The following is a 23380-nucleotide window of genomic DNA, read 5'->3' on the forward strand; positions in this document are numbered from 1 at the left end:
AGAGACGCGCTGGCTATCAGCAAAGGGGCAGGGAAGCCATGGTGTTCAAAATGGCGGCTGTTTACGTGCACGAAAGGGTTCAAGAAGAGCAAGAGGGCGCCGATAATGTTGACGGTTTCAGCCTAACTTTCAACACGTGTTTCAAGACGGGTCGGGTGGGTAACCGACATCGCTGCAGACCCCTGGCGCCCGGCGTGGGCCTCCCCGCCCGGCGGCGCGACGCGGTCAGGGCGCACTGAGAGCAGTCCGCCCCAGTCGACAGTCGCGCTGGGAGCAGCGGGCCCCGTCCCCCAAAGTCATCCCCCCCGGCGGCCCGAGGGGCAGCCGGGGACGGGTGCCCGGGGGAGGGCGCGTAGGCGGTCGAATCTCCCTCTGCCCCGCGGACACAGCGAAGCTGCTGCCAGGGGGGCTGTAACACCCTCCGCCGGAGCGGAGGGCCGCCTGCCACCCCGAAGCCTTCCCAGCCGACCCGGAGCCGGTCGCGGCGCACCGCCGCGGAGGAAATGCGCCCTGCGGGGGCTGGGTAGGGCCCGGGCCCCGGTCCCGCGGAGGGCTTCCGGAACTCCCGGGCCGCCGACCTTCCCGCCATGTTGAATCCTCCAGGCGGACTGCAAGGACCCCACCCGTTTACCTCTCGACGGTTTCACGCCCTCCTGAACTCTTTCTTCAAAGTTCTTTTCAACTTTCCCTTACGGTACTTGTTGGCTATCGGTCTCGCGCCCGTATTTAGCCTTAGATGGAGTTTACCACCCGCTTTCGGCTGCATTCCCAAGCAACCCGACTCCGAGAAGACCCGATCCCGGCGCGCCGGGGGCCGCTACCGGCCTAACACCGTCCGCGGGGTGAGCCTCGATCAGAAGGACTTGGGCCCCCTGAGCGACGCCGGGGAGTCGGTCTTCTGTACGCCACATTTCCAGCGCCCGCCGCCGGGCGGGGATTCGGCGCTGGGCTCTTCCCTCTTCACTCGCCGTTACTGGGGGAATCCTGGTTAGTTTCTTTTCCTCCGCTTAGTAATATGCTTAAATTCAGCGGGTCGCCACGTCTGATCTGAGGTCGTAGTCGGAAGCATGACGCCGGAGCGTCAAAGGGGGTTTGCCGGGGCGGAGGCCGGGACCCTGCCGGAGCAGGGGGGCCCGGCGCAAGCCCGGCAGACCGCGCGCCCTCTTTCCCATGGATCGGATCCGGAAGGAGTTTCGCCCTCCCCGGGAAGCCGGCCGCGGAGGCGGGCGCCCGAGGCGCGCGCGCGCAGGCAGCCGGTGGGACACCACAGACAGCCTCGCACGGCACGCAGCCAGGTGCCCTGGGACGGGTCCCGGGGCGGACCGGTCGCCTGGCCCCTTCTCGGGGGCCAGACGTGCCGGCGGCGTACCTCCGTGGCAGGACCCGGCGAGGGACCCTGCCACGAGCGATCGGGGGGGTCTGAACTTGTGGGGGGACGAAGGGGAAGCGGAGCTAACCCTGCGACGGCCCCAGCCGCGTCCCGGGGAAGCCCCGGGCGATTGACGATCGAGCGACCCTCAGACAGGCGTAGCCCCGGGAGGAACCCGGGGCCGCAAGGTGCGTTCGAAGTGTCGATGATCAATATGTCCTGCAATTCACACTAATTCTCGCAGCTAGCTGCGTTCTTCATCGACGCGCGAGCCGAGTGATCCACCGCCAAGAGTCACAGGCAACTTTTCCAAAACGTTCGCCCACCTGCCGGAGCAGGAGAGGCGGGAGGAAGGCGACGCCGTCCGTCCTGCCGCCAGCGCGGCGAGACGGGCCGGGCCCCCCTTTCAAGGCTTCCCCTCTGGGAGTCAGACTGCACCGTTGGGTGAAAAAAACCATTGCCGGGCGCTCGGCCCGAGAGTCCCACCACACCCGCCCGGTGGGCGGGAGAGGAAGGGGGCTCCCGGTGCGACGGGAGCAGGCTGTTCCAACCCGGGGTAACCGGGAGGGACCGCGCGAGTCTTTTCCAACCCCACGGCCCGGCCTCACGGGACCGGGTCGAACCGGGTACCTGGCAACGAGGGAAGGTCGCTCCACCTGCACGTCGGCCGCCCGCCGCCGGGCGGCCCCCCGAGCCGTGCCCGCGGGCTGGCAATCGGCCCACCCCACCCTTTGCCCGTGTCAGAGGCGCCGGATGGGGAAGATCCAGGCGGCTCTCCCCATCCCGCACGCCTCCCACCGAGAGGAGCCGGGGTCCCCTCGCAGGCCCTCGGCCCCTTCTCTTCCGGGCCACCCTGCCGCACGGTAAGGGCGCCTCCTCGGTCGCCCGGACCCCGGTCGGGACCGGGGACTTGGGCGCGGGAGGGCCCAGCCGGCACCAGGGCCTTTCGCGGGGAGGGTTACGGTACTAGCCCGGGGATGCACTGCCATTTCGGTGTGACTTGGGTTCCGCCTCGCAGAGGGACAGGGGACGGGGGACGCCCCCGCGCACCGGTCCCTCGTGCACGCGTCGGTCGGGCCCTCCTTCCCCACATGGCATTGCAGGGTTTGAGACACATCGATGGCCGATCCAAGTCAAGTTAAGTCAAGTTAAAATTTGTATAGCGCTCTCCTGACCCAGAGGGTCTCAAGGCGCTTGAGGAGGGGGTGTTCGCTACTTATCAAACAGCCAAGTTTTGAGTTGTTTTCTGAAGGAGAGTTGTTTCTGTGTGAGGCGGAGGTGGGTGGGGAGAGAATTCCAGGTTTTGGCCGCTAAGTAGGAGAAAGATCCTTCCTCCCATGGTCGTTCTTCAGAAGCGTGGAATCGCGGCGAGGGCTTGATTGGAAGATCGGAGTTGGTGGGTGGGGGTGTAGAAGGTCAGGCGCGAGTTGCGGTATTTAGGTCCTAGGTCGTGGAGAGCCTTGTGTGCGTGGGTGAGGAGACGGAACGTTATTCTCTTGTTTACGGGGAGCCAGTGGAGGTCTCTCAGGTGACCGGATATGTGCTTGTGGCGGGGTATGTTTAGGATGAGTCGGGCGGAGGCGTTCTGAATGCGTTGGAATTTTTTACTGTAATTTGGCTGTGGTTCCGGCGTAGAGGGTGTTTCCGTAGTCCAGTCGGCTTGTGACAAGTGCTTGGGTGACTGTCTTTCTTGTTTCGGTGGGGATCCAAAGGAAGATCTTTTTGAGCATACGTAATATGTTAAAGCATGATGATGAGACGGCATTGACTTGTCTGGTCATCGCGAGGGAGGAGTCTAGAATGAATCCCAGGTCGCCAGCATGGTCCGTTGGTTTGGGTGCGCTGCCCAGTGTCGGTGGCCACCATGAGTCGTCCCATGCGGAGGGGGATGATCCTAGGATGAGGACTTCCGTCTTGTCAGAATTCAGTTTCAATCGGCTGTTCTTCATCCATTCAGCCACGTCTTTAATCCCTTCGTGTAGGTTGGTTTTGGCGATGTTTGGGTCTTTGGTGAGGGAGAGGATCAGCTGTGTGTCGTCAGCGTAGGAGATGATGTTGAGGTTGTGTTGGCGTGCGATGGATGTGAGGGGGCTCATGTAGATGTTGAAGAGGGTGGGGCTGAGCGATGATCCTTGTGGTACGCCGCAGATGACTTCGGTGGCCTCTGACCTGAAAGGGGGGAGGCGGACTCTTTGGGTTCTTCCGGCGAGGAAAGAGATGATCCAATCCAATGCTTTTCCTTGTATCCCGGCATTACTGAGGCGTTGTACTAGGGTGCTATGACAGACCGTGTCAAATGCTGCGGAGAGGTCCAGGAGGATGAGGGCAGCTGTTTCCCCGTTGTCGAGTAGTGTTCTGATGTCCTCTGTGGCTGCGATGAGGGCGGTCTCGGTGCTGTGTTTGGCTCGGAAGCCAGACTGAGAGGGGTCGAGGGAGCCGTTGGACTCGAGGAAGGCGGCGACTTGACTGTTGACGGTCTTCTCTATGACTTTGGCAGGGAAAGAGAGGAGCGAGATGGGGCGGTAGTTCTTAAGTTCAGTGGGGTCTGCTGTAGGTTTCTTTAGTAGGGCACTGAGTTCGGCATGTTTCCAGCTTTCCTGGAAGGTGGCGGTGTTGAGGGAGCAGTTGATGATATCCCCGAGATGGGGTGCTATGATGGAGTCAGCCTTGTTGAAGATGTGGTGGGGGCATGGGTCGGTTGGTGATCCGGAGTGTATGGAGTTCATCAAGCGGATGGTGTCTTCGGTGCTGATCGGGTTCCAGGTGCAAAGGGTGGTGGTGGGGGGCTTCAGTTCGGTAGTAAGGGGGGTGGACTGGTCGCCGAAGATGTTATGTATGTCAGCGATTTTGCTGTGGAAGAATGATGCTTGTGAGTCGCAGAGGTCTTGAGAGGGAGTGATGTCGTTGGAGACGGCGCTGGGATTGGTAAACTCTTTGACGATGCTGAAGAGTTCCTTGCTGTTGTGGGCGTTGTTGTCGATTCGATCCTTGAATGCTGATTTCTTGGAGGATCGGATCAGCTGGTGGTCTTTGCGGGTGGCGTCATTGAGGGCGGTCATGTTGTCTGTGGTTGGGTTTTTTCGCCACGTTTTCTCAAGGGTGCAGCAGTTCTTTTTGGAGTTCTTGAGGTCGTCATTGAACCAGGAGGCTTTTTTGCTACCTTTGTTGTTGTGATGGTTTTTCAGGGGTGCTAATTCGTCAGCGCAGTGGGTGATCTATTGTGCGAGATTGACGGCTGCTTGATTTGGGTCCGATGATTTGGCGGGAGGGTTTTGGTTTAGCGATGTGGTGAGTTGGTCGGTGGTAATTATGTTCAAGTTTCTGCGGGGGACTTGTTGTGGGTGGTGGTGGGTCGTGGTCTTTCTAAAGTTGAAGTGGACGCAGCTGTGGTCTGTCCAGTGGAGTCCTGTGGCGTGGTTGAAGGAAACGTGCTTGCTGCAGGAGACGATTGGGTCCAGCGTGTGTCCGGCGTGGTGGGTGGGGGTGTTTACCAGTTGTTTGAGTCCGAGATTAGCGAGGTTGTCCAGAAGGGTGGTGGTGTTGCTGTCGTTGTTCTTCTACAGGTGGAAGTTGAGGTCCCCTAGGAGAATGTAGTCCTCGGAGGGGAGGGCGTGTGGGCTGATAAAGTCGGTGATGTCTTCGCTGAATTGTGTGCGGGGTCCTGGTGGTCTGTAGATGAGGGTGCCTCTAAGTGTGGTCTTGGGGTCGGTGTGTATCTGGAAGTGAAGGTGTTCGGCAGCTCTGAGGGTGTCATCGGAGCTGGTCGTGATGCGGATGGTGTTCTTGTGGACGATGGCGATGCCTCCTCCTGTTTGGTTGATGCGGTCCTTTCGGATGATCTTGTATCCGTCCGGGATGGCTACGGCGATGTCGGGCGCTGATGAGGCATTCATCCAGGTTTCTGTAAGAAAGGCGACGTCCGGTGATGTGGTGTTGAGTAGGTTCCATAGTTCAATGGCGTGTTTGGGGACCGAGCGCGTGTTGAGCAGGATCCACTTTAGGTGGTTGTTGTTTGGGCTCTGTTTGGCGGTAGTGGTTGCAGTGTGGGTCCTGATGCAGCAGAACTTGCAGGATTGGCAGGTGAAGGGTCCATGGGTGCGTCCTGGGGCGGCTTGGTGGCAGTCGGGGAGTCGGCCGGTGTTAAGTGCAGAGAGGGTTGCGACATCGTACGTTAGGCGGGGGAGTGGTTTTTGCGGGGGCCAGGGGGTCTTGCGCTAGGCGCGGTCAAGGCGCGGATGGACGTAGACGGGCTTACCTTTGGCGCGCCCACTGCGCGTGAACGCTGCGCGTAAATGCATCTGTCATAAGTAGATAGTGGCGGGGGGTGGAGCGAGGGAGGAGCAGCTGGGAGGCGAGAGCGGGGTGGCGAGTGGGGAGGGGATCATACGGCGATGCTGTATATAATAAGACAGGTGCTCATTTCGAGCTACATGCAATGGCAGCGGGGCCAGAGCCTTCAACGACTCCAGGATACTGACACAGTCTAAAGAGATATTTTTTGTTCACAAACCCAGGTCTTCCTCCAGGCGGATAGCAGCACTCTCCGACCCGCTTCATTACACCACTACCCCATGCCAGCCATGAAGCTGTGGGGGACCAGCCGACCTCCACCTCATCGTAATGGATTGCTTAGTCAGGAGTAGAGGCAAGTCTATAAAGCGAAGTTGTTCTTTCTGCGCCTTATGGAGCCGCATCAATCCCAAAAGGAATACCGCATGAGTGCGCGGAATGGGGACACCAACCGTAGCTGATATCAGTGATAACAATTCTAACCAGTAAGACATAATCACGGTGCATTGACATAACATACATAGCAGGTTAGCATCTTATATTTTACATCTAGGACAGCAGTGCTGTGTGGCTGGGAAGATATGCTGCAGTCGGTGCAGGGTGAGATATGCCCTCTGCAAAAACATGTATTGAATGAAGTTGAATTTGGCATTCCGTGGGATTCTCAAAGGGTATGCCAAGGACCTGCTCCAGTCCCCATACATCATGTCTGTACCCAAGTCTTCGTTGCATTTGTTGCTTAAAACATTCTGTGAAATTCTAGTTTGGTTAGTAATGCCTCTGTAAAGCCAGTTGGTGAGGTGTCGGCCATTCACTATCAGGTAGGTCATGAAGACCATTTCATGGTGGGGAGGTTTCTCCCTGTGGGGGGACCAATGTTTCTTTACATATTGCAGAAGTGTGGCATGTAGTAAATCTAATGCATCCGTGACTCCTTTGCTCCAGACAAAATTGTCGTGTTCCATAAATGTGCTGTTGTGAAATAGGTCTCCCACTCTAGCTAAATCGCCTTCCGCCCAGGGGAGCAGTCTCAGTTTAGTGAGGAGGCCATTTGGGGTCAGGATCCCAAGTAGTGGTATGGTGTAAGAGTAAGGGAGGCAGCCACGTGTGTAGTGTGTGGATTATTTCTAATAAATGAGAGCTGTGCGTAAAAGCAGCGAGCATCGGTCGGAATCTTAGCCTCTGGTAGGATCAGAGTATGAACCCGTCCGCGATCCACATCGGCAGGTGAATAATTTAATGTAATGTAAGTTACGCCCTGACAGCCAATCTGAGAGGCACTGTAACCTAGTCCCCTGTATCAGTGTCCAGTTGCAGCTTATTCAGTCCTACTCTGCGGTGGCCACTTCCCCAAATCAAAACGGAAAGAGTGATGTTCATAGTTAAGCAGCAGGGTCGGGATCACAACCGGCAAATTGGTTAAGAAATACAGTAGCAAGGGGAGGGCTACCATTTTCGAAATTGCCACTCGGCCCATCTATGATAGCAGTAGTGAGGACCAGAAGGTTACATGTGAGTGTAGCGAGCGCATAGCCTTACCTAGGTTAACGTCAATGAGATTTGGTGTTGAGCGATAAATCTGTATACCCAGATATTTTAAAGTATGTGCTGCGACTTTTAAAGAATGAGGGCCAAACTGAACCGTCTCTGGGCAATCCCCTTGCCGGGAAAAAAGGCATAATACATACTGACATTAATTCTGATGCCCGAAAGCAACGCAAAAGCATAAAAAATGCCTGTGGCCAGTGATAGAGAGGTGAGGTCTTAAGCATACAGAATGATGCAATCCGTGTATGCGGAGATAATGTGTGTTGTTTGGCCGATACGTATGGCCGGTTGTACAGCCGATAACCATACCCTAAGGGCTAAGGCTCCAGGGCCAGCACAAACAACAGAGGAGACAGTGGGCAACCCTGCCGTGTGCCTTTTCAAACCGGGTACTCCTCCGAGATATGTCGCCCTGTACGGGCCCTTGTACAGGAGCCTGACCCACATTAAATAACCCGGCGGGATGCCAAATAGTTCAAGTGCTGGGAATATGTAGTCCAATATGAGCATATCGAATGCCAGTCTCAGATCCAAGGTGATACAAACTGCGTGGGCTCTCTCCTTGGGGGTTGCAGTCATAACATGGTAAAACCTGCTGATGTTAAGTGAAGTGCACTGCACTGGTACAAACCCACATTGATCTGGTTGGATTAGGTTGTGTAAATATGGAAGTAGGCAGCCAGCCAGTACTTTACTGAATAGATTGTAGTCTGTAGTGATTAGAGATAGTTGGGGGGAACGCTGAAAGATACATTGCCTGGCGTGCTGGTTTGGAGAGAGACATTAAGAGTGCCTGTCTCATGGTGGGTGGCAATGACCCGGAGAACAGCGCAGCATTACACAGTTTCTCTAGTTGTGGCACCAGAGTATCCGCAAACGTGGCATTGAATTCGGACGGGAGGCCGTCCAGACCTGGGTCCTTGTTTTGAGGGAGGCTCCTGATGGCTGCCTTAATTTCGGACCTTGTGATAGTGCCAGATAGAGCGTCCTGCGCTGTTTTTTCAAATTGTGGGAACTGTGCGCCTGTTCAAAATGGCATCAAGGGGTCTTCCACCAATGGGGGGGGGGGGACCTGGTACAAGTCTTGGCAATATTCACAAAATGCTGCATTTATATCCCATTGTGTATTCACGGTATCCCCAGCGCTAGTGGTTATCTCATGGATCGGGGGATGTGGGTGGTAATCTCTGAGAATACGTGCTAATAGCGGGCCAGCCTTATCAGCATCAGGCGGAGGACTGGCTGGAAACCTTCACCAATGTGGGGCCTCGGGACATGGCCACAACAACAAGGCTACCGAAACTGAAAGGCCCTTTTCGCAACTGGCGGAGAGAGCAACGGTATACGAGAATAAGGGCACCGCCTTTGCCACTTGTGGGTCCACGCTCGGAGCTGATCCTGAGCGGACAGCAAGACACCATGCAGGCAGTTGCAGAGATCAGGGGTTCCCCGATGAAGAGAATGCATCTAAATCCAGCCAATGAGACATGTCGAGTGATGACGAACAGATATATGGCCTACAGAATTCGCAGGATTCAGTAGGAAAAGTGGATGTCAACCAGCAGACGGCGCACTTGATTGCATACACGCTGCAAGCTCCTGTATTTGTATGGACTATGAATTGAGGTATTGGGGTGTATGTGTGGGGGAATGCTGTTGCTAGACGCGTAGAGACCTGGGATGCACGCTGTTACTAATCCACAGTATTTGCTCAATACTGTGTTGAACACTGAAATACATGAGGGAACCGGTACGACTGAAACGTATATTTTATTGCTGATTTGTGAAATATTCCTGAGTTAACATATGAAGTTTGCCCCAACTATATTGTATGTTGCCTGCGCATGGGGAGCACCTGAGACGCTAGAAACGAGGACTGTACTCTAAAGTATAGCAGTTTGCAGCGCACCACCCAGGATTGTTTTGACTGTTATCTCAGATTGGGAGTTTGGAGGATTGCTGGTTACATTATCGGATTTTTGGAATTATTAAAACATATATCTTTTTGTGAGACAACAACTGTTAAGAGTAGATTCATACAGTGTAACATGCTGCGAGTCAGCGAGCAAAGAGGGGTATGTAATGATGAGCTGTGTTTAATTAACACAGCTGTTGGGCTGCCACGTACACAATTTCACCTGATGCGTTGGAGGGTTAATGTCTTCAGTTAAGATTGGTACATGGGGAAAAGCTTCGCGAGCATCCGAGATGGCGGCGTGAGCTAAGAGCTCCAGAGACCCTCGCTGCCTCCTACATATATACTGAAACGAATACGGATTATTCGGATGGAATATTGAAGTGCAGACCCGGCAGAGGCACTATCTGCTTTCCAAAATCGATTTGGACATTGGGAACATGAATTACACCGATCGCAAACTTTCTGGCCCACAGGGGTGGAAGGGCATGGAGCTCAAGTGGCACCAATACCCAGGCAGTAGTTGAACAACAACGGCTAGCTGCAGTGGGATGAATGCCCCTGGTCATTTTTCGGTTTCGTATTTGAGACCTCCCTGGTGAGCGAGGGTGTTATCGACAGATTGATCATCGGCCTGCGCCGGGCGCTTCACTCTGCAGTGTATCTACCGCAAGTACTTGGTGCGGACCGGGAGAAACCCTTTCTCAACCTGAACATTTGAATTCTAGTGGGCTATGAAGTGCGGATATTGACAACAGGTCGCACAGGGTCCTCTGGGGCACAGAACCCAATATGGCGGGCAAGCAAAACGGAGACCGGCGGAAGACCAAGTTCACCGGCAGGGGCAGTCTGACGCAGGCGGATAGTATCGAACGATTCACCCAGCCGAGGGGATCACCCGGTACCATCCCTAAAACTACCGGAGGGGTGAATGTGACTTTTGAAGACCCAGAGGAATTGACCCTCCAAGTCGTCATGGGCGACATTGCTGGCATGATAACTTCAATCGGACAACAATACGAGGCTCTGGCTTTAAAGTTGGATACCGTGGCTGTGGATGTCACCTTAATCAGGGCGGACCTCTACAAAACGAACGAGAAGGTCAAATCCCTAGATTTGAAGACAGCCAGTCTCACTACCGACGTCTCTCACTTGAATAAAGGAGGTCCGTAATTTGCAAACTGCCAACTTACAGTTCGCCCGCCGATTGGAGGATTCCGAAAGTCGTGCAAGGCGGAATAACATACGCATTATTGGTATTCCTGAAAAATCGGAAGAAACAGCAACGGATATTTTTGTGGAAGATCTGCTCCTCAATCATCTCGCCCCCAAAGGCTTGAGTAAATTCTTCACGGTGGAACGGGCGCACAGAGTGCCGGGCGGGAGGCCGAAGCCGGGTGCCCCACCAAGTCCTATTATCGCTAGGATTTTCAACTTCCGCGATAGAGACGCTATTTTGCAGGCATCGAGAGAGGGTGGACCCGTCAAGTTTGAGAATACTACAGTGAGCTTCTACCCGGACGTCACTCAATCTGTCCAAAAACAACGATTGGGCTTTCAATGAGTAAAAAGGCGGATGCAAGACATGGATTTGAAGTACGCTATGCTCTTCCCTGCACGGTTGCGGGTCGAATATGAGGACAAGGCCTTTTTCTTTGACCGCCCAGATGTGGTTAGTGACTGGCTTGACACTCTGCCCGTGAGAAGAGATCCGGCAGACCGCTCTGGGGGTACGGAAGACGGCGGATCGGCGCAAGAATAAGGAATATTGACTAGGTTCCCTGAACTATTGCATAGTGTACTGCTGGGGGTCGCATATCGTATGTATAAATGTGTTTTGCTGCTACTATGAGGTGGCGGGAGGGACAGGGACTCGTCCTCCTCTGTGGTTTCTTTTTGTAGACTAGTTAGTGAATGGGGCGACAGGCACACTGCAAGTTGGGGTGGCTGATGGGTCAGACGCAGGGGTGCAGGGAGGGGGGTAGATGCTTGGTTTTCTGGTTGGGGGGCGGGGGTTGGGTGTTGGGGTTTGATTTGGTTTTACACAAGGTGCCGTATCGTTTGCTTATTGTCCGCTGGTGATGCGTCTTTCTCTGGGATGGGGTGGTGGTCACTATTGGGATGGGGGATAGGGGGTTGAGACTAATGTCATGGAACGTCAATGGTCTCAGGGACAGAATTAAAAGAGGGGTGGTTCTCCAACTACTCAAGAGAATGTCACCAGATGTGGTCCTGCTGCAAGAGACACACCTTATAGAAAATTCCTGCTCAGCCATGAACAGACGAGGTTATCGTCTTGTCACTCATTCGGGCTTCACCTCCGGGTCTCGGGGGTGGGGGTAATGATCAGAGCCTCCCTCCCCTTGGAAATTGACGAGGTGATTTATGATGACAGGGGACTTTATGCAGTAATAATGGGCAGATGGGAGGGCAAGACCATACTTCTAATGTCTGTTTATGTCCCACCTGGTCAGCAATCGTCCACATTTGAAGATATAGGTAAAGTAATTCTGAATCTCCCGGAAGGATTCCTGATAGTGGGTGGTGACTTTAATTTGGTTGTTTGTGGGAGGGAAGATCGTTATCCACCTAGGGACCTGCCAGGATCAAAGGCTTGGCTGAGTAGGCTTATGGACACTTTGGGATTAGTAGATTGCTGGCGCTTGCTACACCCTGGACAGACACAATACACCTTCCACTCCGGGGCACATGGCAGGCTCTCTAGGCTTGATTATGTACTGATGCCAGCGGCGCAGGCCATGATGGTTAAGGAGGTTAGACATCTGCCTCGTGGCATTTCAGATCACTACCCGCTACTCATGGTGTTGGATACTGGTGTTGGAGCAGAAGGGAGGTTAGCTCCCATAAACCCATGGTACCTCCGCAACCCTAGGACCCGTGCAGCATTGGTTAAGTCTATAGAGCACTATTTACTTGAAAACTTGGGGTCAGTGTCTTCTGCTGTTTCACTTTGGGAGGCTTTCAAAACAGTTATCCGTGGGCAGGCTTTGTCGTTGATTTCCTGTGCCAAGAGGAGTAAACATGAAGAAGTAATCCGACTTGAATCCGAAATAGACGAGTTGGAAGAAGATTTGGAACATGATGTTACTCAGGAGAAATTTCATGCTCTTAGTCTCAAACAGAGTGATTATAAAGCACTGGTCACTGACACTGCCAGATCCATGAGTAGAGAGCAGCAGGGGCGTTTGTATGATGTTGGGGATAAGGCAGGTAAATTGATTGCATGGCTGGACAAGAAGGAGAGAGCGAGTCGGGTGGTTCCGGTGATTGAAAGTCAGAGTGGTATGAGAGTTACTGACCCAGTGGAAATAGTGGAACGCTTCGCAGAATATTATCAGGGGATTTATTCTCCCGTATCGGACAGACCCGAAGAGGACTGGCACTTGTTGTTGCGAGACATAGCTTTACCCCGCCTAGCTGACGAAGACAGGGAATTGATGGATGCTGTACTGACTGCATCCCTACGGACGCTTGTGCTCCCCGCAGCCTGAGCCCCTCAGAAGGAACATCGCGCTGCTGCCTGCCTGCACGGAAAGAGATCGCTCGCAGCGCCTGGTATCGCTTTTGCCCACTTTAGACATTTATTTGAGTACAGTGGCTGCGCACTCGGCGCCAGAATTAATTTGCCTGACGTAATTTATTTGATTATTGCTGCGCACTGTAGACTTTGCTGTGTGGGGTAAAGAGAAGTGTTTTGCGAGTGTTTGTGACTGTGCTATACTCCGGCTGTGCCCCAGTCTCGTTTCAGGGACAGGGCTGCCATTTTGGGACTTTGTTTACCTCCGTGAGCCCGTGCCTCCTCCGAGATCCCGCCTCCCAGCTGACCCGCCCACCCACGAGTACAGCTACAGCGCTCTATCCCATGGCCATTTGTGACCGTGTGGACGCTTTCCTGTACGGTCGCTCCCCTCGCCCTCTGCCTCCCTACGGACGCTTGTGCTACCCGCAGCCTGAGCCCCTCAGAAGGAACATCGTGCTGCTGCCTGCCTGCACGGAAAGAGATCGCTCGCAGCGCCTGGTATCACTTTTGCCCACTTTAGACATTTATTTGAGTACAGTGGCTGCGCACTCGGCGCCAGAATTAATTTGCCTGACGTAATTTATTTGATTATTGTTGCGCACTGTAGACTTTGCTGTGTGGGGTAAAGAGAAGTGTTTTGCGAGTGTTTGTGACTGTGCTATACTCTGGCTGTGCCCCAGTCTCGTTTCAGGGACAGGGCTGCCATTTTGGGACTTTGTTTACCTCCGTGAGCCCGTGCCTCCTCCGAGATCCCGCCTCCCAGCTGACCCGCCCACGCTCCGCCCCCCTCCACTATCCATTTATGACAGATGTCCCGACGCGCAGCGTCCACGCGCTGCGGCCGCGCCGAAGGTTCGCCAAAGGTAAGCCCGTCTGCACCCGTCCGCGCCTTGACCGCGCCCAGCGCCTGTCCCCCTGGCCCCCGTCGCTCCCAACCCTTTAGAATCACATATGATGCCGCTACTCTCCTTGCCCTCAACCCCGGACGTACTCCTCTATGCTGCGAAGCCACTCCAGGGCGTACTCACGGCCCATTCGCCTGCCTCTCCTGCAAGTTCAACTGCTTCAGGACCCTCACCAAATCCACGTCCTCCAAACACAACTCCAACCGCCTTAATTGCATCCTGCTCAACACCCGCTCGGTCCACAGACATGCAACAGAACTCTGGGACCTAATCGACACTGCGTCACCTGACATCGCCTTCCTTACTGAAACATGGATGAACACATCATCTGCTCCCGACATCGCCATAGCCATACCGGACGCTTACAAAATTATCCGAAAAGAACGCATCAATCAAACAGGAGGAGGCATCGCCATCGTCCACAGAAACACCATCAAAATCACAACCAGCTCCGACGACAATCTTGCAACCGCCGAACACCTCCACTTCCAGATCCACACCGACCCCAGGACCACACTTAGAGGCACCCTCATTTACAGGCCTCCAGGCACCCGCACTCAATTCAGCGATGACATCACGGACTTCGTCAGCCTACACGCCCTCACCTCCGAAAACTACATTCTTCTAGGAGACTTCAACTACCACCTTGAAAACAAACACTACAACAACACCACCACCCTTCTGGACAACCTGGCCAAACTCGGACTCAAACAACTTGTTGACACTCGCACTCACACAGCCGGACACACGCTCGACCCTATCTTCACCTCCAGCAAACACATCTCCTTCGATCACACTACAGCTCTCCACTGGACGGATCACAGTTGTGTTCACTTCAGCTACAAAACCACCCTGACCCACAACCGTCCACAACCGATTCCTCGGAGAAACTGGAACAAAATCACCACCGACCAACTCCTCACATCACTCAGCCAAAACCCTCCCACCCTGTCTTTGGACCCAGACCAAGCGGCCACAAACCTCAGGCATTGGATTACCCTCAGTGCGGACGAATTAGCACCCCTGAAAAAGCACCAGATGAAATCAGCCAGCAAAAAAGCTCCCTGGTTCAATGACAAACTTAATATATCCAAGAAGCTATGCCGCACCATAGAGAAGAACTGGAGAAAATACCCAACCTCAGACAACATGGCCTCCCTCAAGACAGCCACCCGCAAACACCACCAACTGATCCGATCCGCCAAGAAATCAGCACTCAAGGATCGTCTTGACAACAACACTCATAACAGCAAGGAACTCTTCAATATCGTCAAAGAATTCACCAACCCCACGCAGCAACTAACGACATCACCCCCTCCCAAGACCTCTGCAATGCGCTATCCTCCTTCTTCTACAACAAAATTGCCAACATCCACAACAGCTTCGAGAACTCTCCCAGCGATCAACCCACCTCAACCCCTTCAGATCCTACTCCTCCAACTAACATCCTCAGCGCCTGGAACCCAATCACCACTGAAGACACCACTCACCTCATGAACTCAATCCACTCTGGCTCGCCTTCTGACCCCTGTCCCCACCACATCTTCAACAAAGCTGATTCCATCATCGCACCCCAACTCCGCGATGTCATCAACTGCTCTTTCAACTCTGCCACCTTTCCAGAGAGCTGGAAACACGCCAAACTCAGCGCCCTTCTGAAGAAACACACAGCGGACCCTTCAGAACTGAAAAACTACCGACCCATATCCCTCCTACCTTTCCCGTCCAAAGTCATCGAGAAAGCCGTCAACAACCAGCTCACCACCTTCCTTGAATCCAACAACTCCCTCGATCCATCTCAATCCGGGTTTCGAGCCAAACACAGCACCGAAACCGCCCTCATTGCAGCGACCGACGACATCCGAGCACTCCTGGACAACGGAGAAACAGTGGCCCTCATCCTACTCGACCTTTCTGCCGCTTTAGACACCGTCTGCCACAGCACCCTTATACATCGACTCAGCAACATCAGCATACAAGGAAAAGCCTTGGACTGGATCATCTCATTCCTCGAGTCCGACTTCCCCCATTCTACTCAGAGGCCACCGAAGTCATCTGCGGCGTACCTCAAGGATCCTCACTCAGTCCCACCCTCTTCAACGTCTACATGAGTCCTCTCGCCTCCATCGCGCGTCAACACAACCTCAACATCATCTCTTACGCCGACGACACCCAGCTAATCCTTTCCCTCACCAAAGACCGCAACACCGCCAAAACCAATCTTCACGAAGGCATGAAAGAAGTTGCTGAATGGATGAAACAGAGCCGCCTAAAACTCAACTCAGACAAAACGGAGGTGCTCATCCTAGGACCTTCACCCTCAGCTTGGGACGAATCCTGGTGGCCTTCAGCTCTGGGCATAGCACCCACTCCCACAGACCATGCACGTAACCTTGGCTTCATCCTAGACTCCTCTCTCTCGATGTCCAGACAAGTCAATGCCGTCTCGTCCTCCTGCTTCAACGTACTTCGCATCCTCAAAAAGATCTTCCGCTGGATCCCCCTCGAGACAAGAAAGACTGTCACCCACGCACTGGTCACGAGTCGACTGGATTATGGTAACACACTTTACGCCGGAATCACAACAAAATTACAGAAAAAACTCCAGCGCATCCAAAACGCGTCAGCGAGACTCATATTAGACATCCCGCGCCAAGATCACATCACCGGACATCTAAAAGACCTCCACTGGCTTCCCGTCAACAAAAGAATTACCTTCCGCCTTCTCACCCACGCACACAAGGCCCTCTACAATCTAGGACCCGAATGCCTCAACACTCGATTGTCCTTCTACAAACCCACCCGCCAACTAAGATCGTCCAACCAAGCCCTCGCCGCAGTCCCGCGCATCCGGAAATCCACCATGGGTGGCAGATACTTCTCCTTCCAGGCTGCCAAGACCTGGAACTCACTCCCCACCCACCTCCGCCTTAATCAGAACCACATCTCATTCAGAAAAGAACTGAAAACCTGGCTATTCGACAAATAAGTTAACCCCTTCCCCTAGCGCCTTGAGACCCTCTGGGTGAGTAGTGCGCTATACAAATACCTGAACTTGAATTTGAACTTGACTGCTGATAAGATTGCGCTGGCGATCCGTTCAGTGCGTTCAGTCAAAGCGATGGGATCAAACGGCCTCCCCATTGAACTTTACTAACTAAGACCCGACAAGATAGCACCATATCGCCGGGCTATGTTTCTTGAATCGCGTGATGCGGGCCTCCTCCCCCGTGATCAAAGGCTCGCAACCATTGTAGTTATCCACAAAGAGGGAAAGCCGCGAGAACATTGTACATCTTATAGGCCCATTTCACTTTTGGAACGCCGAGCCTAAGATTCTGGCTAAGGTTCTGGTGAATCGCCTGATAACAGTCATTGGTGATTTAGTACATCCTGATGAGTCCGGCTTTATTCCACATCGCAATACCACACTCAACATGCGGCGTCTCTATGGAGTCCTCGCGAGAGTGGCGTCCATACGTGAGCCGGCCATCTTGGCATCCCTGGATGCAACGATGGCCTTCGATACAGTGGAGTGGCCATACCTTTGGGCCGCACTCGCAGGGTTTAGTTTCGGCCCGGGATTTATAAGATGGGTAAAACTGTTATACGAGGAGCCGCTGGCCCAGGGAGTGGTGAATGGCAAAGTCTCTGGCCCCTTTGTACTGGGGAGAGGCACGCAACAGGGATGCCCGTTGTCCCCTCTCCTCTTTGCTCTGGCCTTGGAACCGCTCGCTGCCTGGCTGCGTTGGCAGCCCTCGATGAGGGGTATCAGCTGGACCCCGGAGTTTGAGGATCGCATTTCGCTCTAAGCTGACGACATCCTTTTATATCTTTGTAAATCACCCACCAGCAGTCTCTGGGAGAACTATGGCCTCCTTAGTCATAGTGCATGTGAAGCATTGATGGCATGCTGGGTGGCATGTGCATAGGGGGGACAGGTTTGCTATGAAAGAAATCACTTATTTAGTGGAATGAGAATGTGGGGATGATTGTGTAACAATAAAAAATGCATGGGGCTAGTGGCAGACTGTATGAAAGGAAGGGCTATTTGTATTTAAAGAATGTAAATCGAGAGAAGATTTCTGGTATCTAAAGTCCAAAGACAATAGAAACAGAGAAAGGACTGACATCATTATTCTATGACATAAGAGCCTTTGGCAGGGGAAATTTCAGCAGAACAGATGGCTCACTGTTACTTCACAGGGGCTTTGAGTGAGCTTCGACCAGGGTTCAAACCCTAGCTGGGGAAAATCGTTTATTTATTTTTTAAATTTTATTTCTAAATTCCACAAATGAAAGCTGTGCCTTTGTAAATCACCCCCTAGCAGTATCTGGGAGAACTATGGCCTCCTTAGTCATAGTGCATGTGAAGCATTGATGGCATGCTGGGTGGCATGTGCATAGGGGGGACAGGTTTGCTATGAAAGAAATCACTTATTTAGTGGAATGAGAATTTGGGGATGATTGTGTAACAATAATAAATGCATGGGGCTAGTGGCAGACTGTATGAAAGGAAGGGTTATTTGTATTTAAAGAATGTATATCAAGAGAAGATTTCTGGTATCTAAAGTCCAAAGACAATAGAAACAGAGAAAGGACCAACATCATTATTCTATGACATAAAAGCCTTTGGCTGGGGAAATTTCAGCAGAACAGATGGCTCACTGTTACTTCACAGGGGCTTTGAGTGAGTTTTGACCAGGGTTCAAACCCCAGCTGGGGAAAATCATTTTTTTTTTTTTTTGTTTTTAAATTTTATTTCTAAATTCCACAAATGAAAGCTGTGCCTTTGTAAATCACCCCCTAGCAGTATCTGGGAGAACTATGGCCTCCTTAGTCATAGTGCATGTGAAGCATTGATGGCATGCTGGGTGGCATGTGCATAGGGGGGACAGGTTTGCTATGAAAGAAATCACTTATTTAGTGGAATGAGAATTTGGGGATGATTGTGTAACAATAATAAATGCATGGGGCTAGTGGCAGACTGTATGAAAGGAAGGGTTATTTGTATTTAAAGAATGTATATCGAGAGAAGATTTCTGGTATCTAAAGTCCAAAGACAATAGAAACAGAGAAAGGACCGACATCATTATTCTATGACATAAAAGCCTTTGGCTGGGGAAATTTCAGCAGAACAGATGGCTCACTGGTACTTCACAGGGGCTTTGAGTGAGTTTTGACCAGGGTTCTAACCCCAGCTAGGGAAAATCATTTTTTTCTTTTTTTTTTTTTAAATTTTATTTCTAAATTCCACAAATGAAAGCTGTGCCTTTGTAAATCACCCCCTAGCAGTATCTGGGAGAACTATGGCCTCCTTAGTCATAGTGCATGTGAAGCATTGATGGCATGCTGGGTGGCATGTGCATAGGGGGGACAGGTTTGCTATGAAAGAAATCACTTATTTAGTGGAATGAGAATGTGGGGATGATTGTGTAACAATAAAAAATGCATGGGGCTAGTGGCAGACTGTATGAAAGGAAGGGCTATTTGTATTTAAAGAATGTAAATCGAGAGAAGATTTCTGGTATCTAAAGTCCAAAGACAACAGAAACAGAGAAAGGACTGACATCATTATTCTATGACACAAGAGCCTTTGGCCGGGGAATTTTCAGCAGAACAGATGGCTCACTGGTACTTCACAGGGGCTTTGCGTGAGTTTTGACCAGGGTTCAAACCCCAGCTGGGGAAAATCATTTTTTTATTTTTTTTTTTTAAATTTTATTTCTAAATTCCACAAATGAAAGCTGTGCCTTTGTAAATCACCCCCTAGCAGTATCTGGGAGAACTATGGCCTCCTTAGTCATAGTGCATGTGAAGCATTGATGGCATGCTGGGTGGCATGTGCATAGGGGGGACAGGTTTGCTATGAAAGAAATCACTTATTTAGTGGAATGAGAATGTGGGGATGATTGTGTAACAATAAAAAATGCATGGGGCTAGTGGCAGACTGTATGAAAGGAAGGGCTATTTGTATTTAAAGAATGTAAATCGAGAGAAGATTTCTGGTATCTAAAGTCCAAAGACAATAGAAACAGAGAAAGGACTGACATCATTATTCTATGACATAAGAGCCTTTGGCCGGGGAATTTTCAGCAGAACAGATGGCTCACTGGTACTTCACAGGGGCTTTGAGTGAGTTTTGACCAGGGTTCAAACCCCAGCTGGGGAAAATCATTTTTTTTTTTTTTTTTTAAATTTTATTTCTAAATTCCACAAATGAAAGCTGTGCCTTTGTAAATCACCCCCTAGCAGTATCTGGGAGAACTATGGCCTCCTTAGTCATAGTGCATGTGAAGCATTGATGGCATGCTGGGTGGCATGTGCATAGGGGGGACAGGTTTGCTATGAAAGAAATCACTTATTTAGTGGAATGAGAATTTGGGGATGATTGTGTAACAATAATAAATGCATGGGGCTAGTGGCAGACTGTATGAAAGGAAGGGTTATTTGTATTTAAAGAATGTATATCGAGAGAAGATTTCTGGTATCTAAAGTCCAAAGACAATAGAAACAGAGAAAGGACCGACATCATTATTCTATGACATAAAAGCCTTTGGCTGGGGAAATTTCGGCAGAACAGATGGCTCACTGTTACTTCACAGGGGCTTTGAGTGAGTTTTGACCAGGGTTCAAACCCCAGCTGGGGAAAATCATTTTTTTTTTTTTTTGTTTTTAAATTTTATTTCTAAATTCCACAAATGAAAGCTGTGCCTTTGTAAATCACCCCCTAGCAGTATCTGGGAGAACTATGGCCTCCTTAGTCATAGTGCATGTGAAGCATTGATGGCATGCTGGGTGGCATGTGCATAGGGGGGACAGGTTTGCTATGAAAGAAATCACTTATTTAGTGGAATGAGAATGTGGGGATGATTGTGTAACAATAAAAAATGCATGGGGCTAGTGGCAGACTGTATGAAAGGAAGGGCTATTTGTATTTAAAGAATGTAAATCGAGAGAAGATTTCTGGTATCTAAAGTCCAAAGACAATAGAAACAGAGAAAGGACAGACATCATTATTCTATGACATAAATGCCTTTGGCTGGCAAAATTTCAGCAGAACAGATGGCTCACTGTTACTTCACTGGGGCTTTGAGTGGGTTTTGACCAGGGTTCAAACCCCAGCTGGGGAAAATCATTTTTTAATATTATTTTTATTTTTTTAGACAATTTATTTATTTTAGCAGAGTGAAACATAGTCCTTTGGAAATGCTCACCTGATAATAATGAAGAAAATATATGGCATATGTCACATCAGATGTGGCATATGCCACATGACAGAGTGACACGTGTCACATGCCAGACTTGGGCTCCAACCCCTACTGGTCCGGCGGGCCCCCGGCTTCTGGTGCGCAGTGAGCGCTCTGGAGGCTGATGACATCGGGCCACTCGAGCAGCGTACCGCGGTAGGCGGGAGGATAGTGAGGACGTCCGGGGCCCTGCGCGCTGCGGCGCGGCCCTCCCGGAGTGCAGCCTGAGGAGAGAGAGTGCCCTGGGGGCAGCAACGGCTGGGGCTGGGCTGAGGCACCCCTCACCCTGCAGCGGTTGCCTTACTGGAGGTGAGCCCCTTCCTGACGCCTCTCCCCGCTGCCTGCTGGCTGACCCCGGGGCAGTCTTGCTATACACACTGGACGCCCCCGCCTGCACCACGACTGGGGTTACCAGCAGGGGGGTCGCGGGCAGAAGACCAGCACTGCCATATCCTGGTGGGTGCTGGAGAAGAGGGTTCTGCAGGCCTTGGGCATAGAGGCCTGCACAGTGGACATCTTGGGACGACAGGAGTGTGGCTGCGCTGCAGAGGACGCCCCCCCCCTTGGGGAGTGACGGAGCCCTGATTCCTGGGGGAGCGGCTGAGGCACTTGGTGGAGTGGCATGGAGGGGCTGTGAGAGTCGGGGCACTTGCCAGGAGTAGAGGCTGGATCTAGGAACTGTGAAGCCCCCCCCCACCTGTGAATAGGTGGGGTGACGACCGGTAAAGAAGGAGCCCTGGTAGATTGCACTTGGCAGGAGCTGGGGCGAGCTGCATGGACTTGCCGGCTGGGTTCTGAGCCCTCAGGGACCTGGAGGTGCAGAGTGCCGCGGTGCCGCTTACATTCCTTGGGCAGACGTGGTGCTCGGACAACACCACCTGGAGACGATGCGGGAGGTGGCTGGCGTCGTGGGCTACTGAGATCCCTGTGCGATGGCGGCTCAGAGCAGAGAAAAAACAGTGACGCAGCCCATGATGGGCAAGAAAAACCTGGACCCCAAGCCCCCAAACAGGGCACCCTGGACAGGTATGCTATGGCTCCTCGGGTGGCGGAGGTTGCACCGGGTGGGGCAAGTTCGGAGACACGGCCATCCTAATGAGTGCCATACAAGCGTCCCGAGAGGCCCTTGAAAACAAAATCGGAGAGGTGGGGAAGAAGGTGACGCTCCTGCGGCAGGACCTCCGCAATTTAGCCGAACGAGTGACAAATACGGAGACCAGGATAGGGGAGGCGGAAGACACCGTACAGGACTTGAAGAAGGGCCTGGCGGGACCATCCTGGGGGAAACTTTCGAGGATCACCGAAGCCGCAGCGAGTGAGACAGCAGTGGGGCAGCTGGGACGTGGCGGCCACCCCGTACAGGGTTTCTGGAACACGGAGAAGGTGACGGAAAAGTGTAGCCTCCCTTGAATCGATTCGGCTGATGGGCTCACGCTTTGGCTGCCTGGCAGAGAATGCACGATCGGAGGGAGAAGACGAGCCTGGTAATACCACATCGGAGGGAGAAGACCTGGAGGGGCGCTCGATGCACCCCCTGGTAGCAGCCATAAAAGACATGGAGCAGGGACATACGCAAGATACAGAGGCCTCGCAGGGGTACCTGCAGGACTCTAACTCGTAATGAAGGGACAGCACGGGTCAGCCTATTGTGGACATTGTAGCCGAGAGCACGCAAGTTGACCACCCCCCCTTTTTTACTTTCCTTTTTTTCTTTCTATAACTGTTTGCTTCAATAGTACTGAACTGATTGCTATTTTTTTTGTTTCTTCCAGGGGGTGAAGTGGGCAAGTTCGTAGCAGGGGTGGTAGAGGGTGGGCATCAGACCTCCTTCACCTGAACAGCTGTATCTCTGCCATTAGGATGGTGATGGGTCTGGACGGGCGAGGGGGGAGGGGAGGGGGGTGGGGAGGGGGGTGTGTCTGGGGTGAATCAGTGTCGGGGAGGGAGGGGGGTTCAGGGAGTTGTAGGTTGGGGGGGTTTGAGGTTATGGTTATCTTTTTTAAGCATGTTGCAGACAGGAAAGTTCACTACACCCATACACCCAGTCTGATGTCTTCTGAAAGGGTGGGTAGCCCCGAGATAGAGGCACCAGAAGGCGGATCAGTCAAAATCCTTACCTGGAATGTAAACTGCCTGGGCACAAAGATAAAACGGGGACTGGTCATGGCCTTAGTTAAAAGGATGGCTCCAGATATAGTACTACTACAGGAAACACATCTACATGAGACCCGGTGTGGTTTCTTGGATAGAGTGGCGTACAAGGTAATGGCCCATGTGGGGTATACGTCAGGCTCTAGAGGGGTGGCCATTCTGGTTAGGAAATCCCCCCTTTTACAGTTACAGACACATGGACGGACCCACAAGGTACATACGTTGGAGTAACAGGGAGATGGAGACGCCAGAAAATGACGGTGGTGTCAGTTTATGCACCCCCTAGGTTACAGGCTAGAACCCTCGCAAGGGTGACTGATATTACTCTGAACACGCCAGACTCCCTACCCGTGGTGGGCAGAGATTTTAATGACATGGTGCACCCCTCCTTAGACAGGTCCGGGGAACGAA

General features: G+C 52.4%; 1 protein-coding gene, 1 non-coding gene and 1 pseudogene across 2 annotated transcripts in view; 1 reads left to right on the forward strand and 2 right to left on the reverse strand.

Annotated features, from left to right (window-relative positions):
• LOC144786451 (28S ribosomal RNA) overlaps window positions 1–1056 on the reverse strand; it is a 5260-nt pseudogene extending 4204 nt beyond the window's left edge.
• The window catches only part of CUBN (cubilin), a 1583269-nt gene that overhangs the window by 1228475 nt on the left and 331414 nt on the right, over window positions 1–23380 (forward strand). The gene's annotated exons all lie outside the window — the stretch shown is intronic.
• On the reverse strand, window positions 1512–1665 carry LOC144786510 (5.8S ribosomal RNA). The gene has a single exon (XR_013602234.1). It is a non-coding gene; the product is annotated as a 5.8S ribosomal RNA (ribosomal RNA).

The sequence above is a fragment of the Lissotriton helveticus genome, chromosome 10 (assembly GCF_964261635.1).
Source record: "Lissotriton helveticus chromosome 10, aLisHel1.1, whole genome shotgun sequence".
NCBI classification, from domain to species: Eukaryota; Metazoa; Chordata; class Amphibia; order Caudata; family Salamandridae; genus Lissotriton; species Lissotriton helveticus.